Source organism: Bos grunniens, chromosome 8, assembly GCF_055505025.1.
Source record: "Bos grunniens cultivar Pamir isolate PY7600 chromosome 8, Bosgru_T2T1.0, whole genome shotgun sequence".
Classification (NCBI taxonomy): Eukaryota; Metazoa; Chordata; class Mammalia; order Artiodactyla; family Bovidae; genus Bos; species Bos grunniens.
In genome coordinates this window covers 40,810,801-40,828,339 of record NC_141172.1, presented here as the reverse complement: position 1 = coordinate 40,828,339, position 17,539 = coordinate 40,810,801, and the positions used below count along the sequence as shown (strand labels likewise).

The following is a 17,539-nucleotide window of genomic DNA, read 5'->3' as shown; positions in this document are numbered from 1 at the left end:
TCGTAAAGAATCTGCCTGCAGTGTGGGAGACCTGGGTTTGATCTCCGGGTTGGGAAGATCCCCTGGAGAAGGGAAAGACTACCTACTCCAGTATTCTGTCCTGGAGGTAGAAAAATGGAGGGGAAGGAAAGAATGAGTGTATGTTGTGACTTGGTGTCAAGGGAAGAGGGCGTTTTCTCAATCATCACTCATCTGGTGGTGAGAGCACTTCCTATTCAACTGGGGAAGTACAAGAAGAAAGACATGTTGAGCCTCCTGCCCAAAATGGCATCCTAGAGCACAGAAGTGGGAGGGACCAGAGAAGTGGCTGCCTGTGTAATAATTTGAGGCATGTGGAGTCCTATACAGTCTTCTGGTCTCATCTGGTTCAGTGTGGTGCTGAAAAGTTAAAGAGTTAGTCATTTAGTCATGTCCCACTCTTTTCTACCCCATGGACTGTAGCCCACCAAGATTTTCTGTGCATGAAATTCTCCAGGCAAGAATATTGGAGTGGGCTGCCATTCCCTTCTCCAGGGGGTCTTCCCCACTCAGGGATCGAACCTGTATCTCCTGCATTGCGGAGCTGATGCCTTAGAATTGCCTCTCAGTGGATCCTGGCTGCAGCTGAGAGAGCTGCACCCAAACTTTCTGTGGAGATGAGGGACAACCCAGGAATAGCTTTGATCGGTAAGTGAAGTCCTGATGGAACTGAAATGTCTCAGCAATTGCCAACCTGAAGAGATGATATCTCCTTTCTCACAATGATTGTTTGATTCCTCCCCTCAGATTTACATGCACCCCTTAAAAAGGGGGTAGTATCCCAATAGATTGTGATTCAGTGTATGCTCTTCTGGCATAAAGGGAACTTGAAATAGAAATCAGATTAAGTTGTAGAAAAATAGAGAAAATCCCACTCTGGGTGTGTCTGAGTTAGGGGACCGTGCTTCACAATTTCTGTTTTAATAGTGATGCATTTGCAGGTGGCCCGTGTCCCTGGCTTACTGCAAGGTGTCATTTTGATAAGGCAAAAGTTTACATCTTCTATACAGGGACATGAGTTTTTAATCTGAAGCTACTGGATCATCCACTTTTCAATTGCTCCTATATGTGAAATCACTCTAACTGAGGGTCTGGAAAAACACATCAATTTACTTTATATTTACCTGCTGTATTGCTCAGGTTTTGAGGGAGTGGTGGTGGTCAGAGCAAATTCTAAGCTATCATGATTTTTGTGAATCTGAAGAACTGGAACAGCCTTGGGATATATATGGGTCAAGGGTCATCTGTGCTATATTTGACATCCCAGAAAACTGGTTTAAGCACAGATTGTTTTGTGAATCTTGTATAAAATTTTGAACCTACCCTAAATAAGAGAATACTATGGTGTGCCTCCATGTTCCCATCCCATAGCTTTAATTGTCAACATTCTGTCAGTCTCCAACTATTAAATTTTGAAACAGGCAATGCTTCATTTTAAAAGTGAGGAAATGGACTTCCCTAGTGGTCCAGTCACTGGGAGTCCTCTTGTCAATGCAGGGGACATGGGCTCGATCTCTGGTCTGAAGCCCCCGCAACCTAGAACCCATGCTCTGCAGCAAGAAGAGCGATGAGAGACCATGCATCTCAATGAAGAGCAGCCTCCTCTTGTCCCAGCTGGAGAAAGCCCTCACATGGAAACGAAGACCTAGCACAGGTAAAGACAAATAAAAATAAATAAATAAATGTGAGGAAATGCCGGGCTGAGAGCATATCAGTGATCTGCCTAGTTCTCTGAAGTATTTGGTGCACTAATCAATAGTCAATATTTGATCATCATAACATTCCAGAACCCAGACATTCTGGATAAGCAGGAGGTCATTTTACAACAATAATTTAACCTGACTCCCCCATAGCATAGCCTTGTCTCTCCTTGTACAGTACAGATTATATTGTATTTCTTAAAGAAAGCATTTTCAGTTAATTAGTGTACCTTCCAGTCTGATGAGATTATGCTATGTCATTGTTTTTTTGGTCAGGTATTTTGATCTCCATTGCAATCACCAGGCCATGTAACAGCATGCTAATGCTAACAGGAAGCTTTCTCTTCTGGGTACAAATAATCATATTTTTATCTACGTCTGAATACATCTCTTCAATATTTAAATGGTTCAGTTCAGTTCAGTCGCTCAGTCATGTCCGACTCTTTGTGACCCCATGAATCGTAGCACGCCAGGCCTCCCTGTCCATCACCAACTCCTAGAGTTCACTGAGACTCACGTCCATCGAGTCAGTGATGCCATCCAGCCATCTCATCCTCTGTCGTCCCCTTCTCCTCCTGCCTCCAATCCCTCCCAGCATCAGAGTCTTTTCCAATGAGTCAACTCTTCGCATGAGGTGGCCAAAGTACTGGAGTTTCAGCCTCAGCATCACTCCCTCCAAAGAAATCCCAGGGCTGATCTCCTTCAGAATGGACTGGTTGGGTCTCCTTGCAGTCCAAGGGACTCTCAAGAGTCTTCTCCAACACCACAGTTCAAAAGCATCAATTCTTCTGTGCTCAGCCTTCTTCACAGTCCAACTCTCACATCCATACATGACCACAGGAAAAACCACAGACTAGACAGACCTTTGTTGGCAAAGTAATGTATCTGCTTTTCAATATGCTATCTAGGTTGGACATAACTTTCCTTCCAAGGAGTAAGCGTCTTTTAATTTCATGGCTGCAGTCACCATCTGCAGTGATTTTGGAGTCCAAAAATATAAAGTCTGACACTGTTTCCCCATCTATTTCCCATGAAGTGATGGGACCGGATGCCATGATCTTCATTTTCTGAATGTTGAGCTTTAAGCCAACTTTTTCACTCTCCCCTTTCACTTTCATCGAGGCCTATTAAATGGTATTCATGTTTTATTAGCATTTCACTTGTTTTAAACTGCATTCCTGTTTCCCATTAGAGGTAAGGGTGGGAGAGGAAAAAGACTTTATGGGAGAAGTTGTGTGTGTGTGCTTAGTTATGTTTGACTCTTTGTGACCCCATGCACTGTAGCCCACCAGGTTCCTCTATCCATGGAGTTTTCCAGACAAGAATACTGGAGTGGGTTGTCCTTCCCTTCTCCAAGGGATCTTCTTGACCCAGGGATCGAATCTAGGTCTCCTGCATTGCAGGCAGATTCTTTTCTGTCTGAACCACCAGGGAAGCCCCGTGGAAGAAGATAGGTTGTGTTGAATCTGTGTCCTTCTACTGTAACCAGAAAAACAAGACAACCATCTCAATATAAACTTAGAAGAGAAGATTCAACTGTGTGAAATCAACTCATCATCTGAAATGAAGTTTGAGGTCTTTCTTACTGGTGACCCCAACAATCATAATTCTTAATCTCCTGCTTACAGAATATTTTAAAAAGCACATCACAAATTGGGGAAGAGAGTATAGAGAATCATTCAAATCAGAGACCAAATTCCAGCTACTGAACTGCCTGGCTGTGTAATCTTGGGCAAGAGGCCTAATTCTCTATCCTGAGCTATAAAAATGGGGATAACAAAGATGTTTTTGTGACGATTAAATGAGATGATGTGTGTGAAGTGCTTAGCACATAGAGTCTTTGGCACGTAGACTGCTTACTAAATGGTCGTTGTTTTTGTTATCACTATCATTTGGCAGGTTTGTGAAATGGAGGTAACTCTAAGGTAGAAAAACCCTTTGAAGAGAAGAAAGGCACAGAACCTAAGCTGAATCTAAGCCTACTCGCTACTGAGTGATTGAGATATCCAATATCCACACCAGAGTGGCTAACAGCGATAAAATTTTCTGTGATGAAATTGCTTGTTTCAGCCAGAGGGTGGGGAAAAAAATAGAATGAACTTGTGTTTGCTATTTTATTGCATCCAGTGAAACACACATTTGTTGAGCACAGAGGAGGAGCAGGTGGTGTGGTTGAGAGAGGAAAGAGCAGAATTCAAACGGGCAAGGATTAGTTTGAATCCTAGCCTTCCCTCTTCCCAGCTCTCATGGGGTCTTGACAACTGGATTTGTGAAACACAAATGCTCAGTGGCATTGACAAAGCCAGGACTAACAGTGACAGTGGCTGAGGGGTACGCCTCCAGGACAGGGCAAACCCGCACGATGCCCCCCACGAAGGGAGAGAGCAGTGGTACAGTCCAGTGCTGGCGTGCTTACCTGCCTCACTGCTTATTAGTCTCATAGCCTGGACCACGTGTGACTGATTTTCACCATTTGCTTGGTGTCTTAGTCGGATCAGGCTACTATAAGAAAACGTCATAGACCAAGTGGCTTAAACAACAGAAATTTATTTCTCAGAGTGCTAGAGGCTAAGTCCCAAATCAGTGTGCCAGCAGATTTCAGCTTCTGTGAGAACTCTGCTCCAGGCTTGCACAGTAACCATCTTCCTGTAACACCCTCATCTACAAAAGAGAGAAAGAGGGAGATGTGAGGTGGAGGGCATATGCATTTAAAACACATCAGACTTGCCAATCTTTACCTGCTCACTGACAGTGCACAAAAATGCCAGGCGCCTCAATCAGTACTATATGCTGTCAAGCTCTCAAGTTTTTGCGAATGTGATGAGGATAGAAAAAGATAGCTCATATGGCTTTAATTTGCATTTCTCTAATTACTAGTAAGGTTGAACATCTTTTCATTTGTTTATTGGATTTTCTTGCTTTTCTTCTATGAATTGGTTGTTTACATCTTGAGCTTATTTCTCTGTTGGGAAATTTGTGTTTCATAGCAATTTGTAGAAGTTCTTTATATGTTCTAGATACAAATCCTTTGTTTGTTATACATGTTACAAACATCCCTATTTGTCAGTTGTCTTTTTAACTTAGTTGATGGTTTCCTCCATTGCTCAGAAGTTATGGTTTTTTGTGTGATCAAATCTGTCAGCTGTCTTTTTTGTCAGTTGGGGAATTCTTGGGCCTGACTTCTGGAATGCTGGAATATTAAAACTAAGTTATCCTCAAGTCAGAGTCTGGATAGTTCCTTGAACTGAGAGTCTATGTTTTATTTTTGACTCTTCCCATCAATGGTGGTGTGTTTTTGGTTGGAAAAAAAAGGTTACACACACACTCAACCAAAACTTGGGGCACTAATCTTTGTTCATGTCAGTTCAAAAACAGAAACAAAACAAGACCAGACAAACCCCAGAGTATTCTAGTCTCATAGCAGACAGTTTCATTAAATACACATACATACACACAGACAGAATTCTCTGTAAATATAAAATCTGTAAGAAGAGTGAAAGGCCAGTGTGTATGCTGTGTGTTTATGTAGATACCTGTTTCTTCAAAAGCAAGCACTTAGGACTTCCCTGGTGGTCCAGTGGTTGAGAATCTGCCTTGTGATGCAGGGGACATGGGTAGATTCCACATGCTGCAGAGCTACTGAGCCCCTAAGCCACAGCTAGAGACAGTCTGCATACTGGAGCAAAAGATCAGCGTGATGCAACGGAGATCCTGCACAACAAAGATGTGACTCAGCCAAATAAATTTAAAAATCTTTTTGTTTTTTTTAAAAGGCAAGCACTTAAAATGTACTGTGTAGTCTATTGTAATCAATGAACACTAGTTTAAAAACTGTCAATCTATGAATAGGATGATATTTTTGATATTTCTTAAATTGTAAGGCATTAAACTGTAGTTCAGCGATAATAGACAACTTTGTAAAAAGTCAAGGAGCTAGCTGGTAAGTGGCAAAACCAGCCATGAAACCCAGGTGTTCTGACACCAAGCATAGCACCAAGCATATTCTGGACTGCTGTTCATATAGAGTCAAGGGAGTGGCGGTGGTGGTATCTATCTGGGGGCATTTTTTTGTCTCTGTATCTTAGATGTGGTGTGTGTATCTGTGTATCTCTGTGTTTGTCTAGATATATGCATGTGTGTGTGTCTTTGTGGTGAGAGAGAGAGAGAGATTTATATTAAGAAATTGACTCTTGTGATTGTGGAAGCTGGCAAGCCTAAAATCTGGAGGGAATGCTGGTAGTCTGGAGACCCAGGGAAGAGCTGATGCTGCAGCTCAAGTCCAAGGGCGGTCTGCTGGCAGAATGCCGTCTTCCTCAGGGGAGGCTGGACTTTTTCCTCTAAAGGACTGATTGGATGATGCCCACTCACAGTAAGAAGAGTCCTCTGCTTCACTCAGTGTCTACTGATTTAAATCATCTCATCCAAGAAAGTACCTTCACAGAAATATCCAGAATTTATGGCCTAGTTAGGATGACACATGCACTTAAGCATCATAGAGAAGGAACCGTGTTTTATCAAGTGCGTTTTGCCATGTATTGTATGATTCTTCTCCTCTGCTACTACAGGTAATTTTTTCAATAGGTTCTTTTAATATTAGACTTTCCTTGAATTCCTAAGAGAACTCACACCAGTTTTCACCCACTTTATTTCCAATACTTTAAAAGATTCAAAATAACAAGTTTTGGCATGGATATTGGAACATGACTATAAAGTGGTTAAGTCTTTTTGAAGAATAATTTGACAGGATCCATAAAAAATTTTAAGTACATCTCTTATGACCTATGAGTTCTAATTTGTTGACCTTGTATCCTTGAAAATACCTTTGCATGATGGGCAAGGTTGTTTATTATTGTGTTGTATGTGGAGTGACAAATTGGAAACAATCAAAATATTATTAGGAAGGGGATAAATGAATAATGAAATATCTGAGGACTGGCAGAGTCAAAAGAATACGTTTTTTAAAAAAGATTTATTTATTTATTTTTGGCTGCGTTGGGTCTTCATTGGTACAGGCGGGCTTTCTCTAATTTTGGCGAGTGGGGGTTACTCTTTACTTGCAGTGTGTGGGCTTCTCGTTGAGGTGGCTTCTCTTGTTGCAGAGCATGGGGCTGTAGGGCATGCAGGCTTCAGTAATTGTGGTGCATGGGCTCAGTCACTCTGCAGTATGTGGAATCTTCCCCGACCAGGAATTTAACCAATGTGTGTCCCGGGCTTTGGCAGGCAGACTCCCAACCTCTAGACCACCAGGGAAGCCCAGAAGAATATGTTAAATCTATGTATATACATGCCACCTGCTTACAATCTTCTGACATTGATAATTTAAAATGAAAACAAATTTCAGAAGTTAGCATGAAATAACATCACTTACATTTTTTTAAAGTCCAAATTTCCATATGTATATTATGATATAAATGCAAAGAAAATAATTTAAATAATTTGTGTAACATACAAGAATTATCACCTCTGGAGGGGTATTGTTAGGGAGGACCACTATTTATCTGTATCGTTTGCATCTTTTACAGTGAGTAAGGACTCATAGATTACTTGCATAATTTCAATTCAATATTAAAAGGTAAAAATTTACAAATTGCACTTTCATGTCAAATATTAGAATTTAGTTTTGAACTTTGACACATCAACTTGGTATATTAAAAGACACATTACAAAGTAATTGACATAATATTTTAAATTTATATCAAAAAATTAAATACTGAATTCTTATATTATTTTAAAGTATAAATACAATGTCTAATCTCTGGACAAACAGGGAATGTATTTTATATTTGATAATGGAGCTGCATAAGAATTTTCTTCTAGTTTGGATAGCACAAGTGGAAATGAGGCCCACATGTTACTAATTTGAAAAGCAAAGATAGATTACTCTTTCACAAAATATTAGCTATTTACAAAACCATCCACAACAGGCTGGGCATTGTGCCTCAATATTTCACAGTAATAACCAAGGGGAGAGAGAGAGTAATAACAATATGATTTAAGAAACATAGTTTCATTTAAAAAAACTAACCAACAAATAGAAATATTTCTTTACAATTTTATTAAAGAAACTAAAATGTCTTTTAGATAATCAAAAACTGAAAATTATCTTCTGATACTTTTATTGCACTGATCAATAACATATATAGCTTTCATGAGAAGGTTTTTTTTTTAGAGAGAAAATGTAGCATATAAAAATAAAATAATCTCACATTTATTTATATTCTTATGTATGACTTTAAGCTTATTTTTAATAGAATAATGAAAAAACAAACAACTGCCTTGCCTCGATGTTTAGATGTTGAGGCCAACTTTCTCAAGAGAATAATCTGTTCCCAGTCAGCTAGATCCCTGGACCGTTGACAGTGACATGGGTCCAAAATCATTCTCTCTTGAGAAGGACAATGAGTTCCCCTTACATTTATATGGTACTGAATGTGTGCCTCCCCCTCCACCCTCCATCCCCCATCCTCCACCCCTACCTCCCCACCCCTGCATTTGTTCACCCTACCTGATTCTCTCAGACGGGACTTCTCTCCATAACCTCACATTTTACGCCTCTTTGTTTAAATACCTAAGGCAGTGTCAGCTATGTGATAACTTGTGCAGTCACTCAGGTTCCCACTCAGGAGAGTCCCACGATGGTTTGATGCTCTGCTGTCACTGTCTTGAATGAAATCTTGCCATTTATAGCAACGTGGATGGACCTAGAGAGTATCATACTAAGTGAAGTAAACCAGAGAAAGACAAATGTCGTATGATATCACTTATATGTGGAATCTAAAAAAAATCTGGTTCAAATGGACTTACATACAAAACAGAAATGGACTTGCAGACATAGTAAACAAATGAGGTTATCAAAAGGCAAAAGGAGGGAGGGATAAATTAGGAATTTGGAATTAATCTATACATTAGTGAGTGAAGTCGCTCAGTCGTGTCTGACTCTTTGCAACCCCATGGACTGTAGCCTAACCAGGTTTCTCCATCCATGGGATTTTCCAGGCAAGAATACTGGAGTGGGTTGCCATTTCCTTCTCCAATCTATATATACTACTATATAAAAAAATAGGACTTACTGTATAGCATAGGATACTATACTCAATATTTTGTAATAACCTGTAAGGTAAAACTATCTGAAAAAGAATATATGACTAAATCACTTTGCTGTACACTTGAAACTAACACAACATTGTAAATCAACTATACTTCAATTAAAAAAAAAAGTGAGTTGTAGAACAACAACAAAAAATATTTGGTAATTCTGCCTTTGAACTTGGGATTTGTAAGTAAAGCCTGATGGAATAGTGGAATTCACACATGAGCAGATGAGATGCTTCCTGTGTGAGTGTCTCTGTTCTCTGTTGTCTCATTCACCTGTAGTGTTCAAGGAGTTCTCTAGCACAGAACTCCAGGGGGCTCACTGTGCATGACAGTTCCAGATGAGCAAGTACAAGCTAAGAGTGTTAACTCTGCAACTAAGTGGGGATGCTGATAGCCTGGAGAAGCCATACTTGCTGCTCTAACCAGAACTTGCTTCCAACATGGAAAGAAGGCAAAGGTGTCCTAAGAAATGAGAACGACAAAGAAATCCTATCTTACCCATGTTATTTCCTTGTATCAGCCAAACATTTGAACTAAAAAATGACGACCTGAAAAAAAAAAAAAAAAAGGCAAGACAGGGCAGTGTATAGTTCCTTTACCTTTAGTCCTTCCTTTCTTATGGGCAGAAAGGTGGGTGGGGCGAGAGGGTGCCATGCCCCAAGAACTTAGTGTGCTACAGTTTTATAATCAAAGGAAAAGTGGGGAGGGGGAAAAGACTACTTTCTTCCTTATTCTTCAGTAGGCATCAAACTTCCATCATTAGCCCCTCCTCCACGTCAGATGGAGGAATTTTCTTGTCCCTCCATAGTCAAGCCAGGACTGTCATTATGTGCTCAGTTGCTAAGTTGTGTTCGACTCTTTGCGACCCCATGGACTGTCTCCCACCAGGCTCCTCTGTCCTTGGGATTTCCCAGGCAAGAATACTGGAATGGGTTGCCATTTCTTTCTCCAGGGGATCTTCCTGACCCAGGGATTGAACCTGTATCTCCCACATTGGCAGGCAGATTCTTTACCACTAAGCCACCTGGGAAGCTATGGTTATTCTAAATTCACTTTATAATTAATAGCATAAATTATACTCAAAAACACTGTGTAAAAGGAAAAGTTTACCAACCATGGGAAGTTGAAAATTAAATATTACTCAAAAGTTAAGTTTATATTAAAAAAAAATACGGTGTCATGATGAGAGTTTACTTTGGTGCAGTTTTCCAGCTGTTGATAAATCTTTGATTCTTTATGGAAAGGATGATGATGAGATTGTTTATAAACTGACTCCAAACATTTTCCCTTCGACTTAACAATTTCAAATAATCTCATCTTTTGTTTGACAACTTTGAGGAAGTGTTTTTGAAAAGCTTTTTCTTCTTCAGGAACCACAATCATTTCATGGATGGCAAGCTGTATAGCTTTGTTTCAGAGAGTATTGCCAGCTTGCATTCAACTCTTTCAATTTCCTCATGTGTAGATGGAGTATCTGATGCAGAGCTTCCTGCATCAATTTCAATTGTCATATTTATGTTCCACTTCTTCAAAAAGTCTTTGAACAGAGTAAGAAATATTCATTGCAATAGGAAGTTGACTTCATTGATGTCACTTTCATTCTCCTCTTGAGGATTTCCGAGGCATAGATGAATGGTTTCTAAATGAATGCAGTTTTGTTAGATTTGAAATTTTAGGGCAGCAGGTAAATTTCTGGGTATATCTTAAGGTGTGAAAAAAAATCAAATTTCAGAATTTAAAAATATGGATACATATATAAAGTGTTGCTCTAGTAAAACCATAAGTATTTCAATACTTAATGAAAAGCTTGCACTGCAATTGTTTACATAGAGGACATAAGGATCACAAGATGCTGGCTCACACACAAACACATCTGAGAATTTAGCAAAATTCTTGTCCATTTCACAATCGTTTCATGATGATGTAAGCCCAGTGTGACATGTGGAGAGAAGGTATTTCTTCTCCTGAGAGCAGAAAAGTGCCCCTGATGTCTGGCCACAAGAAAGCTGATCAGAGCATCAGAAAGTTTGAAAACTCCAAAGTACCCAAATTTAGACTTGGGCACGTGCTGAAACTCATGGCTGCACATTCTGGTCTTGGGGGCAGCTGTGGGGTATAGTTTTGTGTGTAAAACACATTGGCCCCCTCAGGGTCCCTGAGCCAGCTGAGAAACTGGCCCACCCCCAGCACAGCTACATTCAGATTTGAGTCTTCAGAATACTCAGTAATTCTCACAGCACGGCTCTGAATAGCCAGACTCAATGCAGTTGACGAAGCATACAGAGTAAGTTTGGGGGCAGCCAAGTGGGCAATTGTGAATCAGGATTTTGTAAGGAGCTTCCAATAGAGCCTGAATCTGTTGCTCTGCTCCATAAACCAAATGTGAAGTTTTAAGTGAAAATCATCTGCAGTTCTCCAGGTTCCCTTCTCTTTATTTATTTAGATTGCCCAAGTGCAGAGGCCTCACGGCTGCCTACTCTACCTTAGCCTAATTTTCAGTGGCCATCTGGCCAGAGGGGGACAGGTCCAGCATTTCCTCCTTCCAGATAGTCAAATCATCCAGGTTCATCTCTGGCAGTTAGGGAGGCTAGAGAGGCTGCTTTTTCAGCAGATTAAATCAAAAGCAGATAGGGAGAGGAAGGTCAGGGCTAAGAGGCCTGGCCATTCTCCATAACCTTTTTCCCTTGGGAGGATGGAGCCTATCCAGATGTGTACACTCCCCTGGAGCCATCGTGTGCTTCCTGGAGGTTGAACCTGGGTCTGCTTGCCCATGAGCAGTAAGACCCCAATCTACAGACTCTAGGTTGTGGTGAAGGAAAGTGCAGCATTTACTGCAGGAGCCAAGCAGGGAGTCCAGGCAGCTAATGCTTAAAAGGCCCCAGTATTCAGGGAAAGGTTTCTAAAGACAGTGTGAGGGAGAGGGTTGCAGGGTGCAAATCGGCCATGGACAGTCCTCTGATTGGTTAGTGGTGGGGTAACAGGGAGTCAACATCATCGGATTTGGACATGATCTGTTTTCCAGATACTGAAATCCCCAGCAGGTGGAAGAAGTTAACAATACGCTGCTCACAAGCCTGCAGACCCCAGGCTGTCTGAAACCAGAAGGCTGACGATGCTGACTCCCAGTTACCTCACCACCAACCAATCAGAAAAATGTCCATGGGCCAATTTGCACCCTGCAACCCTCTTCCTCATGTCTCAGGGTATTATCTGGGCTTTCCCAGGTGCTCAGTGGTAAAGAATCCGCCTGCCAATGCAGAAGCTGCAGGAGGTACAAATTTGATCCCTGAGTCAGGAAGATCTCCTGGAGGAGGAAATGGCAACCCACTCCAGTATTTTGGCTGGGATAATCCCGTGGACAGAGGAATCTGGTGGGCTACAGTCCATGGGGTCGCAAAGAGTCAGACATGACCGAGGGACTGAACATGCATGCAGGATATTATCTACAGCTCTTGAAGAGGAATTAGAAGTCCTTGACTTTGTTTAATGGCTAAACTATTATTATTTTGTTTTGTCTGACTGTTTTCCTTTGTTTTTGCATTTTCTCACTTTGATTAAATTATTCTTTGGAACTCAGGGAAGGCCTGGGAGACTAAGGGTTTTCTATAAACAAGATGTAGGCAGAGGACATTGGAAGAGGGGTGGGATAGGGGGATCCTGTCCTGGGAAGGCCCCACAGGGTACGGCTTGGTGGCATTTGTGACTCTCACTGTAACATGACTCTCTAAATTGAATTCTTAACATCTTATGAATCTAAAACCATAGTATGTAATAAACTGATAAAAAAAATTGGAACCCATTTGAAATGTAGTTTAATGGACATTTGTGTGCCTTAATATATCAGACATTATATTAGAAGCTGGGGTATAAAGGCAAAATAAAAATTCAAGCATTCAAGGTCATACTGCAGAATGCAATTATTCACATAGCAATGAATGAAGACACAGGCATGGCTAAGACACTTTAAAACACAAAGGAGATGAGGCAAGGCTTTAGGCTTCAGCAAGGGAGGTGACCTGAGCTGAGTATTGAGAGGCAAGCAGACTTCATCAGGCATGAATAGGGAAAAGTCATCTAGATAGAGGAATTGATATGAACGCAGGTAGGGAGCAAGAAAAACCATGACTGTGTTTCAAAAGCACCATGTGATGGAAGCACAATTTGAGCATGAAAGGAATGACTTGAAATTAAAGTTGGTAAGTGAGGCCAAAACTCAGCTGCAAAGGGCAATATCTGTGTCAATTTCTATCAAAATTAATGGAAGCAAGATCTCACAGACTTCAAGCATGGGAGTGCAGTCACAGTGTATGTTTCAGAGAGTTCACTTAGGTGGCAGCAAAAGAGGAATGAAGGCAGAGAAGATAGTTAAGGGCACCGGAAGGAAGAAAGAGATGGGGTAGTAGGCTTCAGGAAGAATAGTATTGAAGAAAGTTGTTGTTTTTTTTTTTTTTTTAAAGATGGAGGCAATTTTGGTGTTGTAGGTTGCAGGTCAGTTGCCATTGGAGATGGAGAGATTGTCAAGACAGGAGTGAGCAGAGATAATTGATGCAGCAAGCTTTTTACCCAACCTTGCCTTAAGTGAGTTCCTTGTAAGTAACTACAGGCAATGTGTCATATCAGTTCTTTCGAAAAAGAACACACAAAATATTTAATGCCATTGTGTATAGTATAAGAATATGTTGAAAGAAGAGCCGAATAGAGAGATGTCTTCATCTCAGGGTAGATGGAATGACGTGGACTAAAATAGTCTATCCTGAAAATATAAAATGATGAATTAAACAAGATCATATCAAAGGATAGTCAAGTTACCAGTCAATTAAGTGATGTGAAGGGCAGTGACGTGAGAGGGACTGCAGTGGAGAAAGGAGAGACCATGAACATCAGACAGATGGCACTCAGAAATCAACGACAGTCAGAGGAAGAGATCAACATGCACAGGAGATGCCGGTTATTGCCAAAGGGAGAGCAATGACTTGGGGGGTCTTAACCAACGCACAAATCCTGCTTCTACCCTGTCTCCCCATCCCCTTCACCTAAGGTGAACACTGTGACAGATACACCAGCGCAGCTCTCAGAGCAAGAGGCCAGAAGCGTCTGGAGCCTTTAGAAATGGTTTTGCAGCATTTCTGGGTCTCTCAGGTCACCCCTTGGTAAACTGGCTGTCCACCTTTTTACCCCAGCTGAGCCTCACAAGGTAATAAAGAGTGCTGTACACAGATCACCTGACCCTGAGGTCCTCAGATCCATCATGCCTCCTTTCTCTCCATCCCTCCTGCCTCCTACACAGTGGCTCAACACAGTGCTATGCTGCGTGGGTCAAGGAGTGTTCACCTCTCCCAAGTGACAGATGAGGCTGTGATGGTCCAGCTGTCCTTATACCTATCGGACTCTTCCATAAAGTGTACTCGGAGCCTGGCTCAGTGCGTCTCCAGTTCTAAGGTACCTAAGACTCACCTAGGAGTCTTGTTGCAAAGGCAGGTTCTGATTCAGCAGGTGTGCAGTGAGGAGCCGAGATTCAGATTGCTAATGAGGCCCCAGGTGTGGCCCATGAACCACACTTTACATAGTGGCCTAGGCACAGTTCCTCAGGCTCCTCGGGCTGCTCGCAGGGTGCCTGCTTGGAGATGTGGTAAGTATCGTCTCTGCCTCACTACCAGCCCGGTGTCTCCGTAGTCAGTCAGTTCAGTTGCTCAGTTTTGTCCAACTCTTTGTGACCCCATGAGCTGCAGCATGCCAGGCTTTTCAGTCCATCACCAACTCCCAGAGTTTACTCAAACTCATGTCCATTGAGTTGGTGATACCATCCAACCATCTCAACCTCTGTCGTCCCCTTCTCCTCCTGCCCTCATTCTTTCCCAGCATCAGGGTCTTTTCCAATGAGTCAGTTATTCACAAAGGTGGCCAAAGTATTGGAGTTTCAGCTTCAGCCCTTCCAATGAATATTCAGGACTGATTTTCTTTAGGATGGACTGTTTGGATCTCCTTGCAGTCCAAGGGACTCCCAAGAGTCTTCTCCAACACCGCAGTTCTAAAGCATCAATTCTTCAGTGTTCAGCTTTCTTTATAGTCCAACTCTCACATCCATACATGACTACTGGAAAAGCCATAGCTTTGACTAGATGGACCTTTGTTGGCAAAGTAATGTCTCTGCTTTTTAATATGCTGTCTAGGTTGGTCATAGCTTTTCATCCAAGGAGGTCTCTGCAGAGGTGTCCTTGACTCTGTTTGGTGCCATGGTGGGCCCAGCCTACATTTTTGTGACCACCAATGAAGAGGCCTGGGCTTGAAGAAATTTGTGAGTACAATTTCTCCTTCTTTCTTAACAGCCCAGAAAAGACAGGACTGGTGCTCGTGGGATTCACCCACTTAGCAGAATAGAATAGACGAGCCCACAGAGAAATCAGATTTCCAAATGACGTTTGCTTATGACCTGATTTTCATCTTTGCAAAGAGCTCAGGAAATGAGTTGCTTTCCCCATCTAGGCCCTTGCTGAACTTGGTTTAGGAAAAAAAAAAAAAAACTTGAGGATTTGGGCAAGGTACACTTGACTAGCAAGAGAGATTATGGCAAAGGCTTTCTAGAATGTTTATATTTAGATTCTGCACAAGGGAAGTTCTTTTTGTCACCCGAATGTGTCACTTTAATTTGATAAACAGCGAGGGTGGAGAGACTGGCATTGAGAAAGCTTAAAACACTGTGTGTTGCTTCACTTAGTTCTGTTACAGTGGATTCTTAAGGAAGTTTTATTTTCAGTTCTGTTGGTGTTGATTTTGTTCAGTTCAACAAACATGCATTGAGTGTTGATGAGAGCAGACACTGTGCTGGGTGCTGAGCACACTGAGGTGAGTGAGGAGGAGCTGCTGACCTTGGGGGGCTCTCAGTACTCTGGGGGACAAAAGCAGAGACAGGAGATCTCTGCGGCATTGTCGTGCAAGGAGGTAAGGGAACGGTGTGTGGAGCACAGGTGAGATCTCTTTAACCAGCCTGGAGGTGGAAGGGATGGAGCAGGGAGGCTGCTTTGAATAGAGGACACCTGGCCTGAATCTAGAGGCTTGAGTAGGAATTCAACAGATGAAGTTTTAGAATTCTGAGTTGTTAAATACTATTTCCTTGACTATTTCTGGTTCTTATCTTTTGGGCACACAACAGTAGCATGTCCTTATCCTCTTGAATTTAAGTGTGGCTGACGGACAGTTGTGCTTGAGCCAATGAGATGTGAGGGAAAGTGATGCCTGTCTCTGCTCGGTAGAAGCTTCAGCTGCCAGTAGTGATTGACCATTTTCCCATCTCCCCACTGCAGAAACTGTGGAAACGATGTTAAGATAAACCTGTCATCAGTCTAGACTCTTGAGTGATGACAACGAGCAGAAACATGTTGTTTAAAGCCATGAAATTTCAGAGTGGATGATATGGCAGCAAAAGATTCGTCTGTTCTGGAACTTCCCTGGTGGTCCAGTGGTTAAGACTTTGCTGTCCAGTTCATGGGCTGTGGGTTTGATCCCTGGTGGGTGGGCTAAGATCCCACATGCCTCACGACCAAAAGCCCAAAACATAAAACAGAAGCAGTATTGTAACAAATTCAATGAAGACTTCAAAAATGGTCAACATAAACAAAGATCTGAAAAAAGAAAAAAAGGTTGGTCTGTCCTGAGTAATGCAAAAGGGCACCCTGGAAAGGGAATTTTACTTGCAAAGGCTCAGAGACATGCAGTGTCTTTGGTAGGAAAAGTGCACGTGCTTAATAATACCCAAATATGTAATACAGCCCAAGGTAAGTGGGGATTGCAGTGGTGTTTAACTTGTCTTGGGTCTCGGAATAATACTCATGTGATTGAAGTAAACTGTTGGCCAGATGAGCTATGAGTTTCTTTTCTAACTGAAGACTTTGATTTTACACAGTTGAATGCAGTTCATGGTTTTCTCCAGGAACCACTTTCTCCAAATTCTTAGGCATGGTTGAATAACCTCTTCTGGAAAGCTTTGGCATTTTAAAAAAACTCATAGTACTAAAAATTGTGCAGAGATTGTATTATCTTCACTAGACAAAGTTCCTTGATGGCAGAAAACATTTCTGTTTTCCCATGATCCTGTATCAGTGCATAGGAGTGTAATAAGTGTTGAATAAATGAAAATGCAAAGCTTCTTTGTGGGTGTATATTGGGCACCTCTTGAGACTGTTTGGTCTCGCCTGTCTCCAGTCCATAGGCTACATAGCTCCACCTAAGCCATTGCTATGGCCAGTTGACTCCCCGTGAGACCATTTGGCTCTGCTCCCTGCAGACAAGCAACCACAGAGCCTTTTGCTCTTCCTGCCACTTCCAGAGGCACAAGTACATGCTGTAGTTTCCCAAGCAGCTGCTGAAAAGGCAAAGCCAACCCTAATAAATCTTTGGGCAAATGTTTACCAGTGGTAGATGGGAGGGAGCCAGCAGATCAATTCTTTCCCTCCCTACCACAGGCTGTAGCAAAGAATAGCCCGAATGGAGGTGTGAGCACACGGCTGAGCACGTAAAACCACTGGCTGACACCATTGTGAACCAGTGTCCAGGTGGTAGCACATTGTACCTTTCACTGCTTTCTGTCCTCTGTGCCTAACTCTGTTTTTTCTCATTCTCACTGTCCTGGGCTCAGAAAACATATTAGCACATCATCTTTGGCATAGGTTGAAATTGGTGACTGTGGGATCTGAGAACTGTGGGATGGATCCAGGAGAAGGAGCACACAT

The 17,539-nt window shown here is 41.9% G+C and overlaps 2 long non-coding RNA genes across 5 annotated transcripts in view; one reads left to right on the top strand and one right to left on the bottom strand.

Annotated features, from left to right (window-relative positions):
• Positions 1 to 6,668: 6,668 nt before the first annotated feature.
• LOC147366962 (uncharacterized) lies at positions 6,669 to 15,331 on the bottom strand. 2 transcript variants are annotated; one of them, XR_015169643.1, is made up of 4 exons: positions 14,268 to 15,331; positions 9,312 to 9,361; positions 8,224 to 8,419; positions 6,669 to 6,953 (listed from the first exon to the last, which is right to left on the bottom strand). It is a non-coding gene; the product is annotated as an uncharacterized LOC147366962 (long non-coding RNA). The 2 variants fall into 2 exon arrangements; XR_015169644.1 differs by lacking the exon at positions 9,312 to 9,361 and having other exon boundaries at positions 14,268 to 14,825.
• The window catches only part of LOC147366961 (uncharacterized), a 161,687-nt gene continuing 158,490 nt past the window's right edge, over positions 14,343 to 17,539 (top strand). For all 3 annotated transcript variants that reach the window (XR_015169642.1, XR_015169640.1, XR_015169641.1), the window contains exons 1-2: positions 14,343 to 14,442; positions 14,984 to 15,108. This is a non-coding gene — a long non-coding RNA (uncharacterized LOC147366961). The remainder of the gene's footprint in view (positions 14,443 to 14,983; positions 15,109 to 17,539) is intronic.